The sequence below is a fragment of the Callospermophilus lateralis genome, chromosome 4, assembly GCF_048772815.1.
Source record: "Callospermophilus lateralis isolate mCalLat2 chromosome 4, mCalLat2.hap1, whole genome shotgun sequence".
NCBI classification, from domain to species: Eukaryota; Metazoa; Chordata; class Mammalia; order Rodentia; family Sciuridae; genus Callospermophilus; species Callospermophilus lateralis.
Window position 1 is genome coordinate 47,117,594 of NC_135308.1, and position 26,457 is coordinate 47,144,050.

Here is a 26,457-nt window from a genome sequence, read left to right on the forward strand (position 1 = left end):
GTGTAGATCTGTTGTAATTTTGTACATTTGCTGTCCTGTAAGACTCTTGTATTTGATTTTGAAATTCGTTCTTTATGCTTAGGAAATTTTCTGATATTATCTCATTGGAGAAATTGTGCATTCCTTTGGTTTGAAACTCTGTACCTTCCTCTATCCCAGTAACTCTTAGATTTGGTCTTTTGATGCTGTCCAATAATTCTTAGATGTTCTGTTCATGGTTTCTTACTATCTGCACTGTGTGATCAAGTTTGTTTTCCAGATTATATACATTGTCTTCATTATCTGTTGTTCTTTCTTCCAAGTGATCTAATCTGTTGCTTATGTTTTATACTGAGTTTTATATTTGGTTTATTGTATCCTTCTTTTCAAGGTCTCCTGACTGGTTTTTTTTTCAGAGTCTCTATCGCTTTCTTGAAATAATATTTTGATATTTGTATTTGCTCTCTTATCTCTTTGTTGGAATGAACAAATTTTGCCTGTATTTGCTCACTTAGGTCATTCTTTAATTCATTGATCATTTTAATTATGAACCTTCTGAACAACTTCTCTGACATTTCATCACCCATTGTTCATAGGCTCTGTTATATTAGTATCCTGGTTTGTTAGGGGCACTTTCCTCCCTTGTTTTTTTTTATGTTGTCTATGTGTTTTCCTTTTTTGCATGGTAGATCTGAGATGTTACAATTTCTACAATATATTCTTGTAGTACCCATGCATATTGTCTGTACTTCATCTTGATGTTGGGCTTCCAGATCCTGCTGGTATCCCTCAATGTATGCTACTGCATCTAGCCAGTGTAATTTGAGATAATAGTTGAAGTGCCCCAAGTTGGAAACAATGTCTTACAGAGATGGGCCTGAAAGAGTGGGCCCAACACTCTCTTTGGGATGCCTGCTCTGAGATGCAGCTGATTCTAGGCCATTTCTGTTGTAAAGTGTTAGTGGCTACTGTGTGGGGAAAGCTATGGAGATGACTGCAGTGTTCTAAGACAGTTAGGTTTAGGCTCCCAGGTGTGTGGTAGGGCAAACTTTGGATCTGGGTTCTGTGTAAGTTGGCATGGGTGGATCTGGGCCAGGCCTGGGCTCCCATGGTAGTCTGCTGGTCTGAAGAGGTAGCCCTGTGCCAGAGGCTGGGCTCCAAATGGTACCTGCCAATGGAGGGGTGGAGCTGGGCCTACTTCGAGCTTGGGTTCCATAGAGCCCATGTGGGAATATCTGCGCCACCTCATAAGGTAGTCTCTTCTTTTCTTTTTTGGAATACTACAGTTTTTATTGTGGAAGTCTTTTACCTTTTTCATTCAGTTGATTCCCAAGGTTGCTTTTTTGCTTTTTTGTTTGTTTGTTTGGTTTGGTTTGGTTTGGGGTTTTTTGAAGCTATTGTAAATGTGATGTTTTTCCTAGTTTTGCTTTCTGAGAATTTGTCACTGATGTATAGAAATGCCTTTAATTTATGGTATTGATTTTATATCCAGCTACTTTGCTGAATTCATTTACAAGTTGCAGATTTCTGGTGGAATGTTTTGGTCTTCTTGGTATACAATCATATCATCTGTAAAAAAATGCAGACTTTAAAATTATCTTTAAATTTCTTTCATCTAATTGCTATGCCTCTTTTAAGAACTACATTAAAAGTAGTGAAAGAGGGCATCCCTGTCTTATTCCAGTAATTAGAGGGAACGCTTTCAATTTTTCTACATATATAATATAATACATATATAATATAATACATATATAATTTTGAAAAGAATGTAGATCACATAGTGTAAATGATGTTGGCCTGGGGCTTAGCATAGATTCTCTTTACAATGTTGGGGTATGTTCCTGATATCCCTAGTTTTTCTAGCATTTTCAACCATGAAGAGGTGCATTTTTTTTCAAATGCCTTCTCTGTATCTATTGAGAACATCCTATGATTCTTATCTTTAAGACTATTGATGTGATGAATTAAATTTATTGATTTCTGTATGTTGAACCAACCTTGCATCCCTGGGATAAACCCTACTTGATCATGGTGCACTATCTTTTTTATGTGTTTTTGTATTCAATTTGCCAGAATTTTATTGAGAATTTTTGAATCTATATTCATTAGTGATATTGGTCTGAAGTTTTCTTTCTTTGCTGTATCTTTGTCTGGTTTTGGAGTCAGGGTAATATTGTCCTCATAGAATGTGTTTGGAAGCATTCCCCCTTTTTATATTTCATGAAATAATTTAAGAAGCATTGATGTTAGTTCTTCTTTAAATGTCTCATAGAACTCAGCTGGGCATCTCTCCAAATCTGAACTTTTCTTGGTTGTAGGCTACTGATGGTATCCTCTATTTCCTTGCTTGAAATTGATTGAAGAGAGGTAACACTGTTTCACACGGTGTCACCTGTTGATCTTTTGGAAAAACAAGTTTTAACCATCAACACATAATCAAAACTTCCAATGTCCCAAATATATTAGAAATATACAGTTAATCGCAGTAAAATTTACAATCCAATTTTGCTCTAGTTGGAGCCAGACCTCTTTACATATTTGGACGAGTCTTGTTTTCACCTTTCCTTGACATATAAAGTTTATATTTATGGATCCAGGATGGTGGGCCAGAGGGAGGCAGCATTCTGTGTTGATCCATGACCTGGGTGGCAGGTAGTGAGAATACTGCTTCTGTGAAAGCCATCTTCCTGCCTCCTGCACTCGTCCAGGGCTCAAGGCCTCAGCATCAGAGTAGGTCCCCCAACTACTCACCACACAGGACTACTGGGTACCCCAACAAGACCATCAGAGGTGGCAGCAGCACCCATGAAAAACTTTTGGCCACCCATTCAAGCAGAAAGCATTGATGTGGCTCCCATGGAGGACACCCAGCTGCTTCCCATGAGTAGGAACTCAGACCAAGATCCCTGTGTGGACTCCCATCTACCTAAATGGGGCTCCCCTTGTCACTGCTGTCTTGGGACTCAGCAGCAGTGGACTCAGCCCCCCCATGTGCATAGCCTTCCAGACCATGAGAATTTCACACAGGCTCCCAAGTCGCCCACACTGCAAGCCACATAGCTCATCATTAAACTCATCATCCAACACTATCACCTGGCTCCCCCAACGCAACCCAACACCCCACTTCTGAATGCAAGAGCCTCCATCTTGGGCCACCTTCATCACTACCTTCCAGGTATCTAGTTTCTAACTCCCCCTCTCCCCAGCAGCTGCTAATCTGGCACGGTGGCATCCTGGTTACCTTCACCATCCTGAGGGCAGAGATACCAGCTAACAACAGATGACTCCACCTATTGGATGAGAAGGGAAGCAGGAAAGATACTGATTTCCAACCAAAACAAGCCCTGTTTCTTCCTTCAAGATTTTTTTCCCTCTCCCCACCTCACATCCCCAACATATGTAAAACCAAGTACTTCGCATGAATTAGGACTTCGAGGATGGGGACTCCTGAATAGTATGTTACAGTAGAGTTGTACACTCTTTTTATTCTTAGTTTTTTCTTTTACTTTTTTCCCACCATTTCTGCTACTTTAACATTTTTTTATTTTTCTTTATATATATATGTGTGTGTTTGTTTTATGTACTCTCTTGTCTTCCCAGTTACTTGTTGGCCCAAGTTTATTTCCTCTCCTTTCTCCTACTACTAATCTTCCTCTTTAAATCTCTCTTTTACAGTTCCTAAGACATAACAACTCTATATCCTCACCTCCTAACTCCTCAGCATATCATCTTACTCTTCCTCTGCTCCTTTGTAGCTGTAAACACTTTTACAAACCTACTGGCTATATTGTAGATAATAATTGAATTCACAATATCTGTACATTGTGACCAAAGGTAAACATCTTATTAGCAAACATTGGTTTTTAGGGAGTATATGGTTTATACTGGGATCTGATAACATTGTCCTTCACCTCAAAGGAGGTGATCCCTACAGGAGCACTGTAAACCTATAGGGTAAAAAGAATAATGCCTAGGATCCACGGTGCTAGAAGGGAAGATACACAAGCAATATGAAAAGACAAGGGAAGAAAAGGCCCGAAACAAATCAAGATACAATATTATTAGAATCCATGGCCAGCACAACAGAAGATATGACAGAAAGAGTTTAGGATGTACATAATTTAAATGTTCTGCAAATTAACGGATAATATAAAAGACCAAATACTGGAAGCAAAAGATCATTTTGACAAACAGCTAAATAAACAAAACAAATATTGGAAGCAAAAGATTACTTCAGTAGGGAGAGAGAGATTCAAAAAAAAGAGAGAAAGAAAGAAATCCTTGAAACAAAAGAAACAATAATCCAAATTTAAACAGTTCAATTGAAAGCATCACCAGCAAATTAGACCACTTGGAAGACAGGACCTCAGACAATGAAGGTATGACCTCAGATATAAAGGACCTCAGATATGAAGATATATATAATTTTGAAAAGAATGTAGATCACATAGTGTAAATAGTATGAAGCCATGAGCTTAACAGTCAAGAAATATGGCATAGCATAAAAAGAAAAAAAGTTTTTATTTCTAAGGCATATACATGAAAAAATCTACAAGAAAAAGCTCTTCAATGTACAACTTCAAAGTATAAATATGAATATCCTCACACAATTAAACTTCAGTCAGGATATTTTATTAAAATTAAAGAAATACTCTTATTCTTAAGTTGCAAACAGCTGGAGCTGGTGCAATGAAATGATTTTAGTGATCCTTAGGATACAAGTGTGTCTTGTGGCTCTGGTGGTTGTAGTCACTTCAACCTATATGCATGATGAAATCACAGTGAACCACATACACAGAGTTGTAAATCTCTGAATTTCTTATGTAATGTGAAAGTAATTGGGGTAACTCTTAAAACCTTATAGGAGATAGCTAAATAAGCTGGAAAATAGAGAAAGGCTCTAATTTAATTATAACCATAGCTAAAAATGCTTTTATTTAAAATAATATTTTTCAATGTCAGGTTAGTTCAAATGTAGGACATGTCCAGTCGAATTCGTACTTTAGATTTTGGATTTTTCTTTGTCTTAGGCTAGCAATATACAGCACAACACCCTCTTGGTGAGGGCAGCAGCATTGAGTGGCAGCTCCCCATCAGTGACAGGATCATCAGGGGAAGGAAGCAGCACACTGCAGAGCACTGTGCTTCTAGGCATGTGGTGTGGTGCATGCATTTTCAATTTGAGATGTTTTCATTTATGGTGTGCTTAAGTAGAGGAGCATCTATGATGCCAACTGGGCAGAGCTCGGGAGGCAGTTGAACATTTCTCATATGAACTGTTATGGGAACTTTTTTAACAGTGTATGGAAGAATGGCAATTTAAATAAGTTAGCTAAGAAGAAAGGTGACACTGTGTGAAGGAGTGTGGCTTGTTAATTTTTTGGAAAAACAAGTTTTAACCACCAAACGATAATCAAAACTTCGAGTCTCCCAAATACATTAGAAATACACAGTAATCACAGCAAAATTGACAATCAAATTTCACTCTTGTTGGAGCCAGAGCTCTTTACATTTTTGAACTCAACTTGTTTTCATGCTATACAAATGTTTCTCTTTCTAAGGCATAGCTACATTGACAAATTATGCAAGAAAAAGCTCTTCAATGTACAACTTCAAAGTATAAATATGAACATCTTCATACACTTAAGCTTTAAGTCAGGATTTTTTTAATAATGGGCTGGCAAAAATTTCTTAAGTTCTAAACAGCTGGTGCTGGTGCAAGGAGGTGATTTCACTGATCCTTAGGATGCAAGTATGTCTGGTGGCTGTTGTGGTGGTTGTCACATCAACCTATATGCATGATGAAATTCATAGTGCCACATAATCAGAGTTGTAGGGGACTGGTGTTGGAAATCTTGTTCTCAGCCTTTTGATACAAATTATTCTAAGATGATTCATATTTGCTTCAGGTCTACTTTGTGCACTACACAAAGAAGCCATGAGTGATACTTTCTTTTCTATTTGTAAATTGCTTGAGGTTTAAAAGATAAAACCACATGTTCCTATCCTAAAGGAGCTTGAAAATCAAGAAAGAAGCTAAAATTGAGAGAAAATTAAAAATTGAAAGAAAAAGCTGATCAATATAGCCACTATGTATTTTGTCTTCACTATTTATTTTGGTAAATTAAGATAAAAGATAAATCAAAAGTTTCCAGCTCAGGTTAGGTGAAATCAGAGAAAAAAAGTAGATTATATAACAAATGCTTCTCTGAAGCATGCAATTTCTAAAACCATTCAGAACATTTTACCAAAATTAATTGAATTTTATTAAAATTCATATCAAACTATATATTAAATAATTTGATTTAAATTAACTTTACTAAACTAATTTTTTAAAAATCCAATAAAATTTTAAATATAAATCAAAATTTAATGTAAATTAATTTATTAAATTTATATATAAAATTAATTAATAAAATTAATTAATCAGTAAAATTAATCAAATAATTTAAATTAATGAAATTAATTCATAAATTTAAAATTTGACTTATTTTAAATAATTTAATTTATATTAAATTTTAATTAATTTTAATAAAATATTCTCAATGGTTTTAGACATTTGAAGTGTCAGAGAAGCATTTGCTGTATAATCTGCTTTTTCAGTTCTCAGGTATCACCTGACATAAGCTAGAAAATTTTGGTTTATCTTTTATCGTAATTTACAAAATAAAAAAAGATTTTAACTACTCCTTTTTTAACTTTTTCATCTTTCAAAACTTTGTATTATTTTGTTTATCTTCCCCACTTTGTTTTTGATCAAATGTTTTTTTTAAATGTGTTTATAAGCGTTACTGTAGGTCCCAAAAAAGTATGTAAACAGTCCAGACATTTAATGATACATTCTTACAAATTAAAAAGGATGCATGTGATTATACTTTTGGTTTCACTGACAAAATTCATCTTCCTTCTGAACATATTTAACATCTAGAAAAGGGAATGAATGTCAAGTGACTTTTTTAATATAATAAGGATATGTAAAAGGGATAGGTGTCATAGAATTTGAATTAAAAGAATCTTAGAATTTATGCACTAAACTTCATGTTCAGGCCCTCCCACTGTAATTTTATTTTAGTAGTTATACAGTGTTTTCTTTTATAAACTAAAGAATTCACAACTTTACTGCATCATATTTTGTTTGCATATAGCCCAAATTCTGAGGTATATATATCTTTTTCATATGGGTTGGATTTTTCTTCTTTTCAGTAATATAAATGAATAATTTTTTATATTAATATAATTAAATTTAACAAATATAATTATAAAAAAGGTTGGAGCTATAGTTATTTTTGCTGTTGATTACCTGATAGCACAGGAACAAAATTTTATATAAAAAAGCTACAGCAAACAAACACAAATAAAATTTTAATAAGTGCTACAGAAAAAAAAACATACAAAAAATGGGGGGGGAGGGGAGTCAAAACACCTGGTATCTCTATATATCAACTTTTTTCTTTTTCTTTTTCTCTGCAAATACACAACTTCTTTTCAAACAGGCCACTCTGTAAATAGTTCAAATTGTGTATGGCTTCTTTAAACTGCTAAATCATCTCTGGCTTGAGAATCACCTATTGCTTTTAAAATCCCTTGGTACAACCCTGGCGCTGTTGTCAGGGGACACTGGCAATGGTGTAAAACTGGGCATGAAGTCTGTGATGGGATTCAAATGGGGATTCCCAGGTCCACCTGGTCCAAGTCCAGCTAGGATAATCAGTGGCACTGCCGCAGAATGTGGTGCCAAGAACAGATTCACAGCCACTCTTTTACCAGCTCTGAATTCTGCTGCATCTTTCAAACTTCTTGGTACATTCTAACCTTCCTTTCTCCTTCCTCTGGAGTCTAAACATCTCATGGCATGAGTAGAAAGTTTTGGTGGTGGAACAGATGAAGGAGATTTTGTTTCCAGAAATTTAAAAAAAAGTTCTAGAAAAGAACTATTAAGCAGAGACTACTCATTTGGTCTCAAAGATGTGCTGGGGACATTTTTTTATCCTTCTCCAAGCCAACCTGTCATCCACTTAGTAACGTCACCATCATCTCCATTCAACAACTGCTCCATTTTCTCCTTTTGAATGTCCAGGATGCTTCGCAATAACTGTAACTCTCCATGATGCTTACTTTTCGATGTATGGGAATGCCCAACGAACAGGTTTCTCATTAGGGCTTTGTCCACTTTTTCTTCTGTGCCATTTTCCACGTTCATCAATTTCTTTTGTGCATTATTCAACATTTCTTGTTGGAGTTCATTGTTCTTTTTAAGTCTTTCAATCTGTTCTTCCTTTAGATGTAACTGTTGTGTAAATCTGGTTGCTGAATCCAACACACCGTTGACTTCATCCAAATGTTCCTGTAATAATAATACCTCTCTAGATTTTCTGCCTTTTCCTTCCATTCAGTTATATATTGACTTTCTTTTTCTAATTCAGCCAAATACATAGCTTTTTCTTCTTGTTGGAAATGCTCTAGAACCATTGGCAGGTTAGTTAATGACATGGCATACTGCTTTACTTGTTCTTGGTAGAGCAAAAGCTGCAGTGCATTCTCATCCCTCTCTTGGGAGAGTAAATGCACCTGTTTCTTCAGGGACTCTGCCTGCACACTGGCTTGATGAGTTGCATTAAAAGAGGAAAGTAGTTTTTCCTCCAATAGTGTGTCTTTTTCTCTCAGGTTCATCTCTCTCTTCTCTGCAGCCTAAATTTCCTGGGTATTAGAATCTTCTGATTCTAAAAGATGGCTCCCCAGTCTTTGTATCTCTTGATTTAAGAGTAATTCTTTGTCATGTAAGTGTTGAACCTCTTGCTGGAGGGTACTCTTTTCCATCTGTTGGTTCTTTAGGGACAAGGTGAGTTAGTCTGTCTCCTGCTGATATAGAATGGTCTTCTCCTGCGAGGATTCAACTGCATTTAAAAGCCAATTTAATTCCCCAGCCTTGCCCTGTTCTTTTTCTTGTAAAAGTTGCTCCTTCATTGAATGGTACTCCAACTGTTGTTTTTGCAGCATCCCAGAGAACTTCATGTTCATCTCTTGTAATGCTTGATTCTCCATTTCCTTCTCTTTGGATGTTTCTATTATTTTTTCAGTTTCCCCTTTTAGTTGAGAAATGTCCATTTCTAAAATTATTATTCTCTCCTTGAGGTTAGTTATTGCTTGCCTCAACAACTCATTTTCATTCACTTTGTTAGTGAACTTTGCATTTGAAGAAAGTAACTGATCACTTTTGGCTTGGATAAAGAAGTTTTTTTCTTTCAGTAAATTTTGTAACAGATCTTGTTTTTACTTGAGCTGTTTAATTTTGGAATCTAATTGTTCATGTTCTTTCTTTTTTCTCTTGGAGGTGGCAGCAGTTGCATCAGACAACCTATGGTTACTTTCTTGGAGCATCTTAATAGTGGCATCTTTTTCTTGCAGTGATTGTCTCAACTGAGGACTGGGAGGTAAGTGATGATGCAGACAAGAGCTGGGGTATACTCATATCAAGTTTTCCTGAATAAATTTTAGCCTGAGGAGCTTGTATCTCCCTATCCTTCTGCTGGATAACTTGAGTGAGTTTGCCAACTTTATCTTTGGACAGCTGATCAGTCTGTTTGGTTAAAGATATATTCTTTTCATTTAGAAGTTGAATATCAAGTTCTCGTTCTTGGATTCCTTTCATTTATTTTTCAGTTTCATAGTTACACAGGTTGTGTTCTTCACTTCCATTTTCTATAGGAAGGCTTTTAAATTTTGTTTCTTGAAAACTATCAGAATTGTCTGCTGGAGTACTGTGTGTGTCTCCTTGCAACTGGGCTTTATTTATTCGATGGTTTTCTACAAATTCTTAAATTCCTCATCTTTCTGTTCCATCACAGAAGGCTGCAATTGACTACATTCCAGTTTCAAGTTTTCACACTGTTCAATTATTTGTCACATTGTCACACAAGCTGCTCTTTTTCCCTCTTCAAGGCATCTCTGTCATATTATGCCAAAGATATTTTTTTAATTATGTCTTTTATTTGATCCTTATGTTCTCCCATCTTTGTCGCAGACTCTACTTTTTCAGTTTGTAGAAACTGAATAGTTTTTTTTTTTCCATTTCACCGATTTTAGACTCATCAATTACTGTAACAGCTGAGTGACCTTAAACTGATTTTCAAGTTTTTCAATCCTTTCCACATAGTCATTTAATTTCTCTCGATACTGGCAACTTATCTCTGCCAGTTTCTTTTGATGTGCATTCTGCAAAAATGACATTTCCTCTTGATGATGATCAAGGTCTTGACTTTGGTTTTGTTCAAGTACCTTAATAATATTTTGTAGTTTGCAGATTTCACTTTGATCAGAATTATGTGTTCCCTTTGCCTGAACTATATCCCTCCAATGGCTAACTGGAGATTCAAGTTTTGAAACTTCAATTGACAGTCTGTTGATTTCTTGTTGGGATGAAATGATGTCACTGAAGTCCATGTCATCACTGGAAAAAGCTGGAAAATGACTGATCTCATTACCGGATGAAGATGAGGCAGTGTTGCTGGTACACCACCTGCTCCTGAATCTACTGACTGCAGTGCGGACAACTCATCCTCTAGTGCAAACTGTCTTGCTTTAAGTGGCCTGATTTCTACTTTCTTTTCCAGCTCATTCCCGTAATTTGCAGATAGATGTTGGATCTGTAGCTCAGATGCTGAATACCTTTCTTCCAGATCAGTACAATAGTTTTTAAGTCTTTCATTGTCATATCTGATCATCCATTTGGTATCTTCAAGGTTCTTTCTCCAATAATTAGGTAAACCTGCTTCTACATCCTCTAAATCATCGAGAACCTCATCCTCAGTGACTTTGGAGATATGGCTGATGAGGGAAGCCAAGCTGCCCCCCTCCTGATCCAAGGAGTGGCCCAAGCCAGAGCCTAGGCCTCTAAACCAGGACAATACTGTCACAATTTCAGTGTGCCATCAGAGCTGCTCTGAAAACCACCTCAGTCTCTATCCACCTCTGCTGTGAACCTCCTGGAACACCAAGGAGTCAATTATGACCCAAGCACTCAGAATTCCATGAAGGGTAGACTCTGCCAACCATTGTGTTCTACCTGGAAACACAGAGGACTGGCCTGGGCTTGTACCAGTGACTCCCCACTATTGGCCCAGTTACCCCACTGGGCCTTAGCTCCTTCCCTCACCTTTCTGCCCTCGGGCTTGGGTGAGTTCTCCCTCAGTGTTGGCAACTTGTCCCAGCTTGCGGTCTGCTCCTGCCACCTGGGCGCTGGTGGCTATATCACCACCACCTACCTCATTCTTAATGATAATAAACTTGAAACTTTCCCACTAAGATCAGGAACAATCAAGGGTATCCTCTCCTACTGCCCTTTTGTAACATCTTACTGACTTCTTAGCTAATGCCTCTCGTATGTGAGGTAAGCGTCCTATCACTGAGCCCCAGGCCCAACCAAAAAACTGATGCTTTTTTAATGGGTTGGGAGTTCATCTCCGTGGTATAGCATTTGCCTACCAGGTATGCAGTCCTAGGTTCTCTCCCCAACACCAAACAAGATGATTTTTTTAGAATGACTTTATACTGATAGTATCAGCCATTATATATAGATTATACATAAATTATGAAATGTATTGTATACTATTAATCACACTGAAGGCAAGAATGTGAATTCAGGTTCCCAAATCAAGCCATCACCAATTACCAGGGGAAGGGCTCATTACTATTGGGCTGAGGAGAGCGATATTGAAGATCAGAGACTCCTTGTCCACATGCATGCCTTGTAAACCTAATGTACTTTTGTGAATTGTATAATGAGATGTTCTTGCTGTAATATAGACTTATTTATAAGATTAGGACTTATATGACCCAGACTTATGTATGAGACTGGGACTTCTAATTTTTTTCTTATAAATAAGTCCTAATCCTATTTATTTACTTACTCTTGAAGTGTGGCTTTTAAACTATAATTTTAAAGCAGATATATGCAGGAAATGTTGCTTTCCTTCATATTTTTTCTGAAATATCAGGCTGACTACTTTACCTGCTAACTTAGGAAAGCCTGTGGAGTGCTGATGCTCTCTGCTCTGTCCTGTCTTTTTTATTGCATCCTGTGATTACAGGCAGCATGTAGTATGTACTCTGGTGTCTAGTGGCATGGCACTGTCCTGGCATATAGAGCTGCTTCATCCAGGGTTGAAACCTAGGGGCAGTAAGTAATTATTTTTCCAAACATACCTTTCCTTGCTGGGGGTCTGGCTTTACCTTGGTCCCCCTGGGGAGTATCTGAAGCCTGGGCAGGACAGCCTGGATCCTCCTCAACTGCTCTAGTGAGTCAGGCCATGGATTTCTTCATATTGCATCTTAAATACAGCTTCTATTGGAATAACATTTTGTGCTAGGTTTGGGTTTGAAAAGTAAGATATGATTATTAGTAACAAAGGAATGAAAGGAAGAAGATGGGAGATAATGAACCTGTTAACCAGAGGATAGTGTACCAGCAGTAGTTCCTCCCAGTGACCTCCTTTCCAACAGCCATCAGGAGGAATTGCCTCTGTTTGTTCTCTTTGTGGAGCTGGAGAGAAACAAGCTCTCCATGGGAGATAGAGTGCCTGGCTCTGGTGCTCAACCCTGAGCTTCTGATCTCTGCTTCCCTCAGGAGCCCTGTCCTTCTCTGGTTTTCATTGCTACAACAGAAGACCACAGGCTGGGTAATTTATAAAGAAAAGAAGTGTTTTCTTAGTTGATTTTTTATTATTTCTATTCATTTATACATGACAGCAGAAATCTTTTTGATTCATTGTACACAAGTGGAGCACAACTTTATGTTTTCCGGTTGCACTTTATGTGGAGTTGCACTACATGTGCAGTCATACATGTACCTAGGGTAATTATGTCCATCCCATTCCACCATCTTTCCTAACTGCATCTCTTCTTCCTTTTTCTTGCCCTATCAAAGTACCTCCATTCTCACCCCCCAACCCCCTTCATGGATCAGCATCCACTTATCAGAGAGCACATAAGGCCTTTGGTTTTTTCAGAATTGGCTTACTTTGCTTAGCATGATATTCTCCAACTCCATCCATTTACCTGCAATTGCCATAATTTTATTTTCTTTTAATGCTGAGTAATATTTCATTGTGTGTATGCACCACTGTGTCTTCACCCATTCATCTATACAAGAGTGTCTGTATTGGTTCCACAGTTTAGTTATTGTTAATTGAGCTACTATCAACATTAACGTGGCTGTGTTTCTATAGTATGCTGATTTTAAGTCCTTTGGGTATAGACTGAGGAGTGGGATACCTGGGTCAAATGGTTGTTCCATTCCAAGTTTTCCAAGGAGTCTCCATATTGCTTTCCAGATTTGCTGCACCAATTTGCAGTCCCACCAGCAATGTAAGAGTTTGACTTTCCCCCCATATGTTTTCCAAAACTTTTTGTTGTTGGTATTCTTGATAGCTGCCATTCTGACTGAAGTGAGATGGTATCTTAGTTTTGATTTGCATTTCTCTAATTGCTAGAGATGTTAAACATTTGTGTATATATATTTGTGTATATATATATATATATATATATATATATATATATATATATATATATATATAATATCCTGATAATTGATTATATATCCTCTTCTGAGAAGTATCTGTTTAGTTTCTTGGCCCACTTATTTTTTGGGTTATTTGATTTTTTGGTGTTAAGGTTTTTGAGTGCTTTATATACCCTAGAGATTAGTGCCCTATCTGATGTGCTTGTGGTAAAGAGTTGCGCTCATTTTGTAGGCTCTCTATTCACCTCACTAATTGTTATTTTTGCTAATTTTGCTGAGAAGAAGCCTTTTGAATTGAATCCATCTCATTTATTGATACTTTTGAAAAAATATTGTGCTATAGTATTCTTATTCAGGAAGTTGGGGCCTAATCCTATAAGATGGAGGTTTTGGCCTACTTTTTCTTCCATTAGGAATAAGGTCTCTGGTTTAATTCCTAGGTCCTTGAAACACTTTGAGTTGAGTTCTGTGCATGGTGAGAGATAGTGGTTTAATTTCATTTTGTTCCATATGGATTTCCAGTTTTCCCAGCATCGTTTGTTGAAGTGGCTATCTTTTCTCCAATGTATGTTTTTGGTGCCTTTATCTAATATAAGATTACTGTAATTATTTGGGTTATTCTCTGTGTTCTCTGTTCTTTATCATTGGTCTACAGGTCTATTTTTGTGCCAATATCATGCTCTTTTTGTTACTATTGCTCTGTACTATAGTTTAAGGTCTGGAATAGTAATGCCACCAGCTTCATTTTTGTTGCTAAGGATTGCTTGGCTATTCTGGGTCTCTTATTTTTCTATATGAATTTCATGTCTGCATTTTTATTTCTGTGGAACAACATTGGGATTTTGACTGGGATGGTATTGAACCTGTATATTGAACCTGCTTTCTGTAGTATGGTCATTTTGACAATATTAATTCTGCTACCCAAGAAGATAGGAGATCTTTCTAACTTCTAAGATCTTTTTCAACTTCTTTATTAGTGTTTTGTACTTTTCATTGGTGAGGTCTTTTCTGCTTTTGTTTGATTGATTTCCAAGTTTGTTTGTTTGTTTTTTTCTTTTTTGAAGCTATTGTGAATGGTATAGTTGTCTAATTTCTCTTTCTGTTGATTTATAATTGGTGTATATGGATGCAATTGATTTATGGTGTTATTTTTATATCCTGATAATTTTCTGAATTTATGAGTTTTATAACATTTCTGGTGGAGATTTTGAGTTCTAATAATATCTCAGTAAATGTAGAATAAGCATTTGACAAAACATAGCATCCAAGACACTAGGAAAAATACTTATTGTAGGAAATATACTTATTGTAGGAAAAAATACTTATTGTAGGAAAATACTTCAACATTATAAAAGCTATATATGTTAAACCCAAGGCTAGTATCATCCTAAATAGGAGAAAACTGAAAGCATTCCTTCTAAAAAATGGAATAAGACAATATGTCCTCTCTCACCACTTCTATTCAACAAATGTCCTTGAAACCCTACCCAGAGCATTAGGCAAAAAAAGAAAGAAAGAAGAAATTAAATGATTCAAGTAGGAAAAACAAGGGCTCAAACTTATGAACAATTCTTAATACATGCAAATGGCAACCAAAGCCAAAATGAAGAAAGAACCTCAAATTGAAGGTCAATGTAGTCTTGTAAGATCATTCATTAAGACCTTGTAAAAACAGGAGTAGGTGCCTTACTGATTCTTTCAGTGAAGGGGAACTGATAATCTAAAGTTTGGTCCTCTCAGATTCTATCTGTTAAAATTAAGTCCACTAGGGATAGGGTTGTGGCTCAGTGCTAGAGCACTTGCCTCACATGTGTGAGGCACTGGGTTCAATTCTCAGCACCACATATAAATAAATGAATGAAATAAACTTCCATCAACAACTAAAAAAATATTTTAAAAAATAGTCTTCTAAGAAGTTTAAATGATCTTGCCTTCCTACCATGATCATTCAGGAACCCAGAGTAGGGAGAATCATCTCAGAGACATTTGTGGTTTGGTACCTGCTATGTGGAATACATTTAAAACTTGTGAGACATCCATGAACCTTTAATGTAATTGCTATATAAAAACAGCACTGTTTGAGTTAAAGTGAGCAAAAATAATACACAAGGGAACAATGATTTTTGGATCCCAAACTGCTAGTTGTGATGTGAGGGGAAAAAGTCTAAGATGCTCTCAGATCCTCAGCCCCTAGAGAACTTGTACCTACCTCCAGCTGTATGATTCAACAGTAATGTTGCTGCCCCTTTGAAGGTATTTCACAGATGTGATTATGGTCCTCAATCAACTGAACTTAATATGGGGAGCCTTATGCAATCAGGTGGGCTTCTTAAAATTGCTCTCTGGGTGGTGGTGGAAGTCAGGGACTGTAAACTATTCTTTTTCCATGGAGAAAGACCTGCAGGCAGCCTCCAGCAGCAGAGATGTGGCAAGAGAACACAGCAATAAATTACACCAGCAGCCAATGGACTTGGAAAATGATCTTGATCTGGGTTGAGATCCTTACTCTGACCAACACCTTGGCTGCATTCCAAGGAGGCCCAAAGCAGGAAACCGAGTTATTCTGGGTCTGTACTTGGAAACCATGGACACAATAAACTGGTGATGTTTTAAGCTACTAATTTCTGGTAGTTACACAGGGCAATCAGACTGAGAAAATACTCAGCAAAAACCCATCATTCCCCATGGGACAAAGAAGGATTACTCAGAGCTCCAGATGACTAAACCAGAAACCATGAAGAAACATTTCTAGGCAGTGGCCTGGATCTACTGCGTGGGCTGCACAATCATTTGATGGGTTTGAGGTGATGCAGACCAGGGACAGTCATGGTTTCCCCACTTCAATCCTTTCCTGTAAGAGACTCTGTGGGGGTTATCCTATTTCTGCCCTAGGGTTGTAAGTGGGCAAGGGAGGGGCAAGGAGCCAGTCCCTTTTGTCCCCAGGTCTTCAAATGAGGAAGAACCTTACCAAAAATCCTCATCTGCATCCAGAAGTCACTCAGATGACATTGAGACTCTGGAGGCTTGGGAAGGTGAATATCATTTTCAAGCAGGAAGAATGTACATGTTTTGTGGCTGGAGATCTGATTCTGATGGTTTCATAGTCCATCCCCATATTTAACATCCCTCTCATTGATACATGGTCTCTGTCCCATCTTGGGGCCCTGGGTGGCCTGTGTGACTGCTCTGGTGTGGAAGAAATGCTGAGTGATGTCTGATGTTGGTTTGAGAAGGCTGAGGTTTTGCCAGCTTCTTTGGGCTTTCTCCATTTTCAGCCCTGCAAAAAGCCCCTTCACTGAGTTCACATTGTGGAGAGGTCACATAGGAACACTAGAGAGAGAAAAAAGACACCAAGCTTCCAGTCACTCTGATCCTTCTTAGTCCAGGATGAGACTTGGGAGCAAAGGAGACTTTACGAAGATCTGGCCCCAGCCACTGTCTGATACAGCCACAGAGAGAGAATAAAGACAGCCTTGCTTACCAAGTTAGGCCTCATGTTCATGAGAAAAATCAGCCATCCTTATTTTTTTAAACAATTAAAGATAAGGACAATCAATCAAGCAAACATTACCCAAGAGGATTTCCAACATAGCAGAAACATGGAAACAGCTAACAACCTAGCCTCTAAATTGAAATTATCTTCAGGTACTCAAAAAAACATGAAGGACAAAATGAACTTTGTTGGGATCTATTATGATGAAAACCAGAGCTCTGAGGACAGACAAAGAATACCCTTTGCTTCATGGATCCATTAAGATAAAGGACTTCAACTGACTTATCCATTCCTTAAGTACTTACTCACAAAACCATACTTCTTTCCTGTGCTGGTTCCCCCCCACCAAAGTGCATCATTATGGGTTTTCTGGGGGTAGAATTTTTGCATCCTGGGGAAAACCATAGCAAGTTTCCTAAATTGAGAAAAATAAATAAGGCCTGAAACAATTGCGCTTATATTGGCATTCTGAAAATTGAAATAGTCTGAGAAAAGTCATGTCAAAAGCAAGAGTACTTTTGTGCATGTAAGATATTAAAACAAGTGACCACAAAATCTGATTCAAACTCTAAGCTTTGATGAATTCTAGGCAGTTAAGAAATGCTCAAAAGTAGTAAAGGAGAAAACATATGTATTTGTGTTTTGCCTGCACACACGAGTAATAAAGATTAACTTAGTGTTTGGACCTCATATGGTTTTCTTGTATGGCACTGCCCACAATGCACACTGGCCTTCCCCTCTTCAGTTGTTGCTATATGATGGGAGGCAGTCTGTCTATGCTTTGTCTGCTAAATGAACTTGGTAATCACAAACCACAGGGAACATTCAATGAAGGGTAAGTGAAAAGTCTTTACACGTTAACAAAATTACAGAAATGTTTGTATTGCTAACCAAACTACTCCCCAAGTAGATAGAGCTCTGAGTGTGTTGATCTCTTTTGTCTTTCTCTCTTTTTTTTGTCTTTCTCTGAATAAAATCCATTTATATATATATATATATATATATATATATATATATATATACACACACACACACACACACACACACACACACACACACACACACATATACATACATACACACACACATACACTTGTAAATCACATTTCCCCTTTCTTTCCCTGCTTGGTCTCTTACTCATGCCCTTTCCCTTTGGGTTCTCCAGGACCTGCTCTCACCCTAGCCTACCTGGGGCCTGCAGGAGGTGCTGTGATAATCCAGAGAAAAAGAGGAAGGGACAGGAAAGAAGATCCAGAGAAATGGTTCAAAAGGAGCCTTCCCTTGCATTGCTGGGGTTCAAGCCTCAGGATTTGGACTCTGACAGCAGATTCCAACCTCTGACAGTCTGACTCCAACTGCTGACAATGCTACTTGCTTCCAGGGAGAAGACAAATCTACACATTATAACCAACCAGTAATTATGAGCACTAATGATGGTTATTTAGAAGGACTGAGAACAAAGAGGAGTGGTGTGCAAGCAGGTGTACTCTACACCTCTGGCCCTGCTGACCAGCATTTGCATCCAACAGCCAGGATCCATGATCCTTCATCACTAACCCTGTCAATCATATGATGTCTCCAGGACTCAGGTATTTCTGACTCCAACAGAAAGGTCAGATTTTAATGTCATTTCTAATCTTAAAATCATGAGGCTTATTAAATCTTCCTGCTTTTCTGAATATTAAATATTCATTCTACATAATGTGCTTTTATAAATCTCATATAAAATTTAAAACTATATTATTCAAATTGTTCTGATTCTTAAAATTGCCTTCAATAGCACATTTTCCCAAGCAGAATATATAATGAAAACTTACCAAATAAGGTAGGTGGGACAATTATGTTTAAAGTCTAAAGGATATGTCATATGGCTTCAAATCTATTCAGAATACAGTTATTATATATACTCCCATTGAAGTAATTGTGCATTACCATGCCTTCTGGGATTAACTAAACAATTCTCAACAAAATTGATTATGTTGAAGTTAAATTGCACACATTTGAATATTAAATATGAGAAATTAAGAATAACAGCAATTTAAAATGATGTCTATGAAGATGCATTGATCAGCCATTTTAAAATGAATGTTCTATAATTCATTTTAGGCAAGTCAACATTCTGCATGTAGATTTGCACAGTGGAGATTTTGTATCTTAGTAACATCTTGGCTAGAAGTCAACTTTAATTAGCATTGTCAAGTTCTTAATAAATTGTCATAAAGTATTTCATCTTATAATCAATTTTAAAGGAGTAGCAGAGGTCCACTAAGTTGCCTATAGTCAAACAAAAATCAGAATTATGCATCTTTTCCCTATGACAATTCATCAAGAAAAATTCTGTGTCAACTCTTACCCAAAGCACCTCATAATTTGACATTTATGACCTTTGATTTGATGGCTGAATCCTTCTTTAGTTATAATCAGGAGAAATTTAACACAAAGAAAAGTCTCTGTGGAAATGGTATTGATCCCAATGTCCAACTCAACAAGTGATGTGGTCTCATTATTTAGATTCCATTCCAGAAAAGACATGGGTGTGTAAAAGTAGAAGTTAGAATGAAAAATAGCCATTGTTCAAAACCTGGAAGCACCCTACAGAGTGGAAGCAGTAATTCAGAGGTTGATAACCCCCAGCTTAAGAGATAAGATCCACATTGATGTTCTGGTTCAGGCAGTTGAGGAGGCTGTGGCCAGATTACTGTCTGAAGAAGGGTTTGATTTTCAGTGTCTGCTTCACACTAAATTGACTTCCCTTCATCTACAGTATTGTGTGCATGCTTGTTTGTTTCTTAGCATCCCGTCCCAGTATTATTATCAGAAAAGAACCCTAGACTTATTACACAGAATAATGATTAAAACTAATGATCAACCATGCCAGGAAGATTCTGAGATGTGTCACCAGAGCATCTTGACTATGGAAGACGTCAGAGTGAATTAACAATGGAAGCCTTCATGAAAATATATTATTTACCCAACAATTTAAGAAAAACAAGAAAACCTTGACACTCAGCCCCCCCCACTGTTGCTCACTCAGTGGTTGGCCAAACAAGCTTTTCTTATAAATGAACTGGAGAGTAGATAGGAAACAGCTCAAAAAAATCCCCAAAGTTGTAAAAATTAAAATTTATATCTAACAATAAAAGAAAAAAAAAGTAGGCCAGAGCTCCAGCATCCCCACAACCATTAACAATGACAAAAATGTTCCACACAGAAAACTTTTTCTTCAATATACTCTCATTACAAAAAAAGAATTTGAAGAATCTTAGAGAAATGTCTATTTTAATATTATTTGATAAAAAAATCAAGACAAGGTGATAATTTAAAAATGGGGAAACAACATGAAGTCACAACAGAAAGTATCTGCTACTAGGTTAGCATGAGGGATGAAAATTTACCTTGGAGTTTTCAGAAAAGCAAACAGGAAGCAAAGAATTGCCTTTTCTGTTAACAAAGGAGAAAGAGGATGAAGAAAAAGAGACTGTTCAGCTGAGCATAGACCCAAAAAAGAAAAATTTTCCAGTGTGATAGGTGGGGAGTATATGATATGACAAACTTCATTGTCAAAAGACCTGTCTGGAAGTGATACCCCATGACAATGCATTTATTCACCAAGCTGGAAACTGCCCTTTACCTAAGAAATCCTTCACCAGAGCAACCATTATCCAATGTTTTCACCTTCCCCATGAAAGAAATCCCAAGCTGGCAATCAATCTGGGGTTTGAGAAAAAGCATGACTTAATACTGAGCTCCCTGCTAAAGGTTTTACATGATTTTTCCTTGTATACTAATCAGAAAAAGGCAAATCTTATTGTTGTCCTAAATGAATGGGTACTAGAATTCAGTAAGTCTTGGAAAGGTTAAATGGCCCCAAATGCCAGAAGTATGGAGAAGCCCTTTGTTGAATCCAACCTATTAACCATGGTGTCATCTACATGTTCAGTTTTATAATTAATAGTTTCTGATTCCACATCAGAAACACAAAAGATTTTAAATATTTTGGTAAACTTAATATTGTAAACATTTTTGGTAGAATATATAGAAAAACCTACTTTTATTAGTTTCAGGGAAATAAATTCTTTCTCTGTCCATTTTGGTGATTATTGAACTGAAATCAGGAGGATATTCTAAGGTCTTTTTCTCACCTGGGCTCTTCCTCACCCTAAGTCAGGTGGGAACAAGTGACATCATTTGGGAAGAAAAACCTTTCCAGAGTAACACACTTCACTTGGCCCCTGCCTGCTGGAAATGGAGAAGTTCTTTTGGAATTCTGCCCTGGAAAGTCTGTGACTCAAAGGAAGCTCCACACACATCCTGCTGTCATTGCTCCAAGTTTAATTTTATAAGTAGCTACTGTTAGTTCATCTGCCCATGGTGACACATTGAAATTCTCTCTAGTTAAGCCCCAATCCCCACAGCAGGACTGTGACTGAGCTTTCTGAAGTCAGGAAAGCAACTTTTATTCTCTCTGTCTAATCTGACCCAGCAGCACCTGGGAGAACTTTGCCACTGAACTTCCCTCCCCACCACTTACTTATTTACTTATTTTTATTTTATTTATTCCAAGACATGTTCAAACCAAGTTGTTGAGGCTGACCTCAAACCTACCATCAACTTGCCTCAGCCTCCCACATTGCTGGAATTTCTGTCAAGTGCTACCATGCCTGGCAGTCCTCATGGTTTTAAAGCCCGTATTCTAGACGATAAATTTCAATCTTCTCTAAAAGAAGTAAAATTATTTTTTATTTAAAAGTCACATTAATACAAATTCAGCCAATCTCACTGTGCCAAACTGCATCAAAGACAAGCTGCTACATCCCCAGATGAGGGTTGACACTATGTTACACCTTCCTTCAGCTAACAACCAGTATTCCTGAATTTTGCAGTAAAAATCAGACTAGTGTGTGCTTACTTTCAAACTCATCTAAACCAGAGGAAGGGAGATGTTCCTCTTTCCACCTTGCCTCCATCTGTCATTCAGACCAGCCTAGTGACCCTCCAAACTTTTCTTCTCAAAGACTTGATTTTGAAATGAGCTCCTTGTCTCCCTCAGCTTATAGCAGCAGCCCCTTCTCCTGAGAGCTCAGGGAATTCAGATAGCCCCACATCTTGCCCATCTCACCACTCTTTTCTGTTTTCAAATTTATTGTAATGGCACAGTGGTGCACACTTGTAACCCCAACAGCTCAGGAGGCTGAGGTAGGAGGATAATAAGTTGAAAGCCATCCTCATCTACTTAGCAAGGCCCTAAGCAACTTAGCAAGATCCTGTCTCAAAATAAAATTTAAAAAAAAAAATACTGAGGATGTGGTTCAGTGGTAAGTGTCCCAGGGATAAATCCTTAATACAAAAAAGAAGTATTATAAATTGAAAATTTACATTGTACATATTTATGGGCTACAATATGGCTTATGAACACAATATGGAATATAAATTACCTCACATATACATTACCTCAAATACTTATTATTTTGATGAAACATTGGAAACTTACTCTTAATATTGTTTATCTCAAAATTATTTACTATTTGTATCATGCTACATAATAGAGTTATATAAAAACTCTATATCCCTCCTGAGATTCTGAACACTTTGACCTTCATACCTCCACATCTCTGTCCTCTAGTCTCTGTAATCACCATTCCATTCTCTGCTTATTTGAGTTGGGTTGCTTTAGATTCCATAAATGAGATATCGTCATATTTATATTTCTATGTCTGGCTTATGTCACTTAACATAATGCCCTATGCATTTATCCACATTGTCATGATGTCACTATTTCCAGCTTTTATGGTTGAATAATGTTTCATTATAGATATATATCACATTTTATTTTTCTGTTCATCTATTGATAGACACGGATTATTGTCATGTCTTGGATGTTGTGAATAGTGTCACAATCAACGAAAGCAGATATTTCTTCATATAAATTTTATTCCCTATGTGTGTGTAACCAGAAGTGGGATTTCTGTATCATGTGGTAGATCTATTTTTAGTTTTTTGAGGAACATTTATAAATTTTTTTATAGTGTTTATACTAACTTACATTCCCACCTCTCATCCAAACTTTCTGCAGGGCTACACATGTGAAGATGTCAGATTAACTTTCTCTTCCCTTTCTCAATGAATAAAGTTTAACAATATACAAGTGCCCCTCTTCTGTTCATGGAACAACTTGAAGCTTGAGCTCCATCTGCCTTCTTAGAAACTTGGGAGTTTTGATTTAGGAAGAAGTGTGTTACATGTATGCACATATGTGGGTAAATACATAAGCACATTGACGCCAAACAGCAGTACATTTATCTGAATATTACAATTCTTATACTGACAAAAACATACACTCTACATACTTAAAAGGGAACATATTTTATATCCAGAGGAGGATAGGTTGGGAATGGATGACCAATGAGACATCTACTGAAATTTAAAGAATTTACCATTCCAGGTTTACTGTATAATGCTCACAGTTTTCCATAGATGTTTGAAGGTTAGATTGTAGGCCTGTCCTGTGCCATTGTGCTTCCTAACTTATGAGATGAGCAGCTTATTCTGCCATGTGCTTACATCATGCTGTGCTTCCTGTTATAGAGGAGAAAAACAAGGGGTTCTTAGTTCTTACATTAGAACATCCAGAATCCTAAGAAAAATGAACATTTTGTCTTTATACATCAGTTATCTCAGGTATCTCATTAAAGCAATGGAAACCTGACTCATAGAATGGAAGATTTCTTATTTTAAAATTGGGTGAAGGTTCTGTTCTGCCAGGAAAGTCTTCTCTCTTATGTCTTCTTCCAGAAAAACAAAATTAGCAATTGTGTGATCTACTATCCAATGCAATCAACAAGAAATGGCTCCAAACCTGAAAGAGCCTTATATTTTATGGAAGTTGAATTCTTGTCCATTCTGATTTTTGCTTCAGAATCTTCTGCCTGTACTTCTTGCTTATGGTATCTTGAACCTGGTGATGCTACTGGTATTTCTCAGAGGCTAACAAATACCAACTACAATTTTTTTCAGTATCTGTAAAATATCCTCTCATTCCCAACTCTTGTCTGGATTCAGTGCTCCACAGAAAAATTCTGAGCTCTTCCCGTTATTTAATATCCATCTTTACAAAATTCTACATTTCCACTCCTATAGCAAGGCTGATGTGTGAATTTGACAGAAAGCACTGGTTGAACCTGATAATCAGGACACTATCAGGCACTGGTTTCACTCATCCAACAGGCCTTTTTTGGACCACCTTTGTGGCAGGGGCTGTGACACTCCAGTGAAATCTCTTCCTCCAGAGTTTGCCCAAGAACCCCAGGCATTGTTGCAGAGGGTTTTCTGTCTGAGAGCCTAGTGTCAGGCCAAGAGGAGGAACCATCAGATTCAGCCTGACTGGCTAGATAGTTCTGCACCAGCAGGTCAATGGAAGGGACTGTTGGACTACTGGGCCCAGAGATTTCTGGACTAGACCTGGTGAATAGAGGTGGCAGCAGTAGCAGCAGAAGGAGCAGCAGCTGCCGCCAATGTGGGGCATGGCTGGTGCAGAGGGGGCACTGATTTGGAAGCTCCCTTGCTCTCTTGCTCCTTCCCTCTGTCACCCATGTTGAGTGACTCCCTCACAGCTGCCCTCACTAGAAGGCAATGGGACGACCCACATGCCCTAGATTTCCTTCTGCCCTGATCACAGAAATCTCCTTGATTGGCTTTCTAGGAATGGAGGAGCAGCCCGCCTGAGTTCCTGGGACATTGTCCAGCTTAAAGTTCCCATAACAGGCTGAGCTGTGAGCTGTTTTTTAGATGTCCACAGGGGCCACTCCCTGGAGATGCAAGGAACCTAGGCAAGTTCGCTGACTTGCCCAACTCTCAGAAGAGCCATGACCAGGAGAAGCAGGACTGAAAGGCAGCTGTGGTGATCTTAATGTCCTCCATATGCACACAAGCCCTCAAGCCCTCCCAGGTTCACTGCACCTGCAGAGCCTCCAGTGCTGGATCTGGGATAAGGGATTGCAGGGCACTCTGCCTGTCTGGTACCACCAACCGCCTATGGCGCCGCCTAGTGGTACTGCAGGTTGGTGCTGGCAGGCAAGTGGCAGTTGCTGCATCCAGGGCTCTGGAAGGAGCAGGAGTGCCCAGAGGGCACATTGGACAGGCCACCAGCAGCACCACGCTCCACTTCCAGGGGCTGAAGAAGTTGGGGCCGCATGTGTTGAAAAGAACATGCCCTCATGGGGTTCGGTCCCAAGGTCTCCCCTCCTGACATGACCACAGAGCTCCTGCTGGGCTTGGATCTTCCTGGGATGCCACCAGGAGGGAAAGCTTTTCTGCTGGCTGGCTCACGGTGATGTCATGATGCTATCAGTCCGCCTGTCCGTGACACCAGTAGATATCTGTAGAGCGACCAGGATGGCATAGCAGTCACCAAGCGGGTCCCTTGACACACAAGACCCAGGAAGACCCACAGGGGACACAAACAAGTGCACTCTCCTGCCAGAGCCTAGAATCTCCAGGCCTCTGACTTGAATAAGGATGGATGCCGGACGCTTCCACCCTGAATGCCAAACACGCCCCTGCTCTGCAGTCATTTCGTAAGAGCATGGTTAAAACACTCAGGCATTTCCTAGAGAAGAATCGAAACCAGCCTGAGAGGATTTTGAGTGGAGTGCATGTTGAGATGTTTGAGGAAAGTAAATGTCTGCAAACTCATGTCCTTGGCATGATCCCTTATATGGGTTGCAGAAAATCGGATCAGATCACCTGGAGGGATCATGGTTCAGTGAGCCTTCTTGTTGTTCTTCTTTTCTTTTTTTCTTTTTCTTTTTTTTTTTCTGGTACCACACATTGTATCCAGGGTTAGCTGTCCACTGAGTGTGGGGTGTTACTCTGCCTCTTCTCGAAGGAGAAAGGATGCTCCCAATTATTCCAGGTCGTGAAATCAAAGGAGAACCTGCACTGGGATTTAGTACCTTTCTGAGGCATGATTTCTGGCTCTATGTCCAATTAGGTGGCCTAACACTAGTTGTTCAGCAGGGAAGTCAAATTCAGGCCAACTGGCTAGATTTTTCTGCCTCTGCAGGTCAATGGAAGGGACTGTTGGACATTCAGGCCCAAACTGCACCTGATGCAGGTCAGCAGTAGCAGCAGCAGCAGCAGCAGCAGCAACCTCTGCCACCTCAGCTGCTCTCCCCAAAGTGGGGCCTGTCTGGTGCAGAGTGTCCACTGCACAGGAAGCTCCCTTGCTCTCTTGCTCCTTCCCTCTGTCACCCATGTTCAGGGACTCCCTGCTACCCTCCCTAGAAAGCAAGGGGCCCACCCACCTGCCCTTCACCTTCATTCGGCCACTAGGGCTGGTGCTCCAGTGTTTGTTCTGTAGCACCTTTCTGAGGCAGGCTCTTTGGCTGTATATAAAATTAGGTTGCCTAATACTAGTTGTCAGCTTGGAAATCCAATTCCATGTGCACTCAGCAACATATAGGCAATGACA

At 38.4% G+C, this 26,457-nt stretch overlaps 2 pseudogenes; both read right to left on the reverse strand.

Annotated features, from left to right (window-relative positions):
- Positions 1–7,540: 7,540 nt before the first annotated feature.
- LOC143398214 (thyroid receptor-interacting protein 11 pseudogene) lies at positions 7,541–9,628 on the reverse strand (annotated as a pseudogene).
- Positions 9,629–9,783: 155 nt separating this feature from the next.
- Positions 9,784–26,241, reverse strand: LOC143398215 (thyroid receptor-interacting protein 11-like; annotated as a pseudogene).
- Between the last annotated feature and the right edge of the window lie 216 nt (positions 26,242–26,457).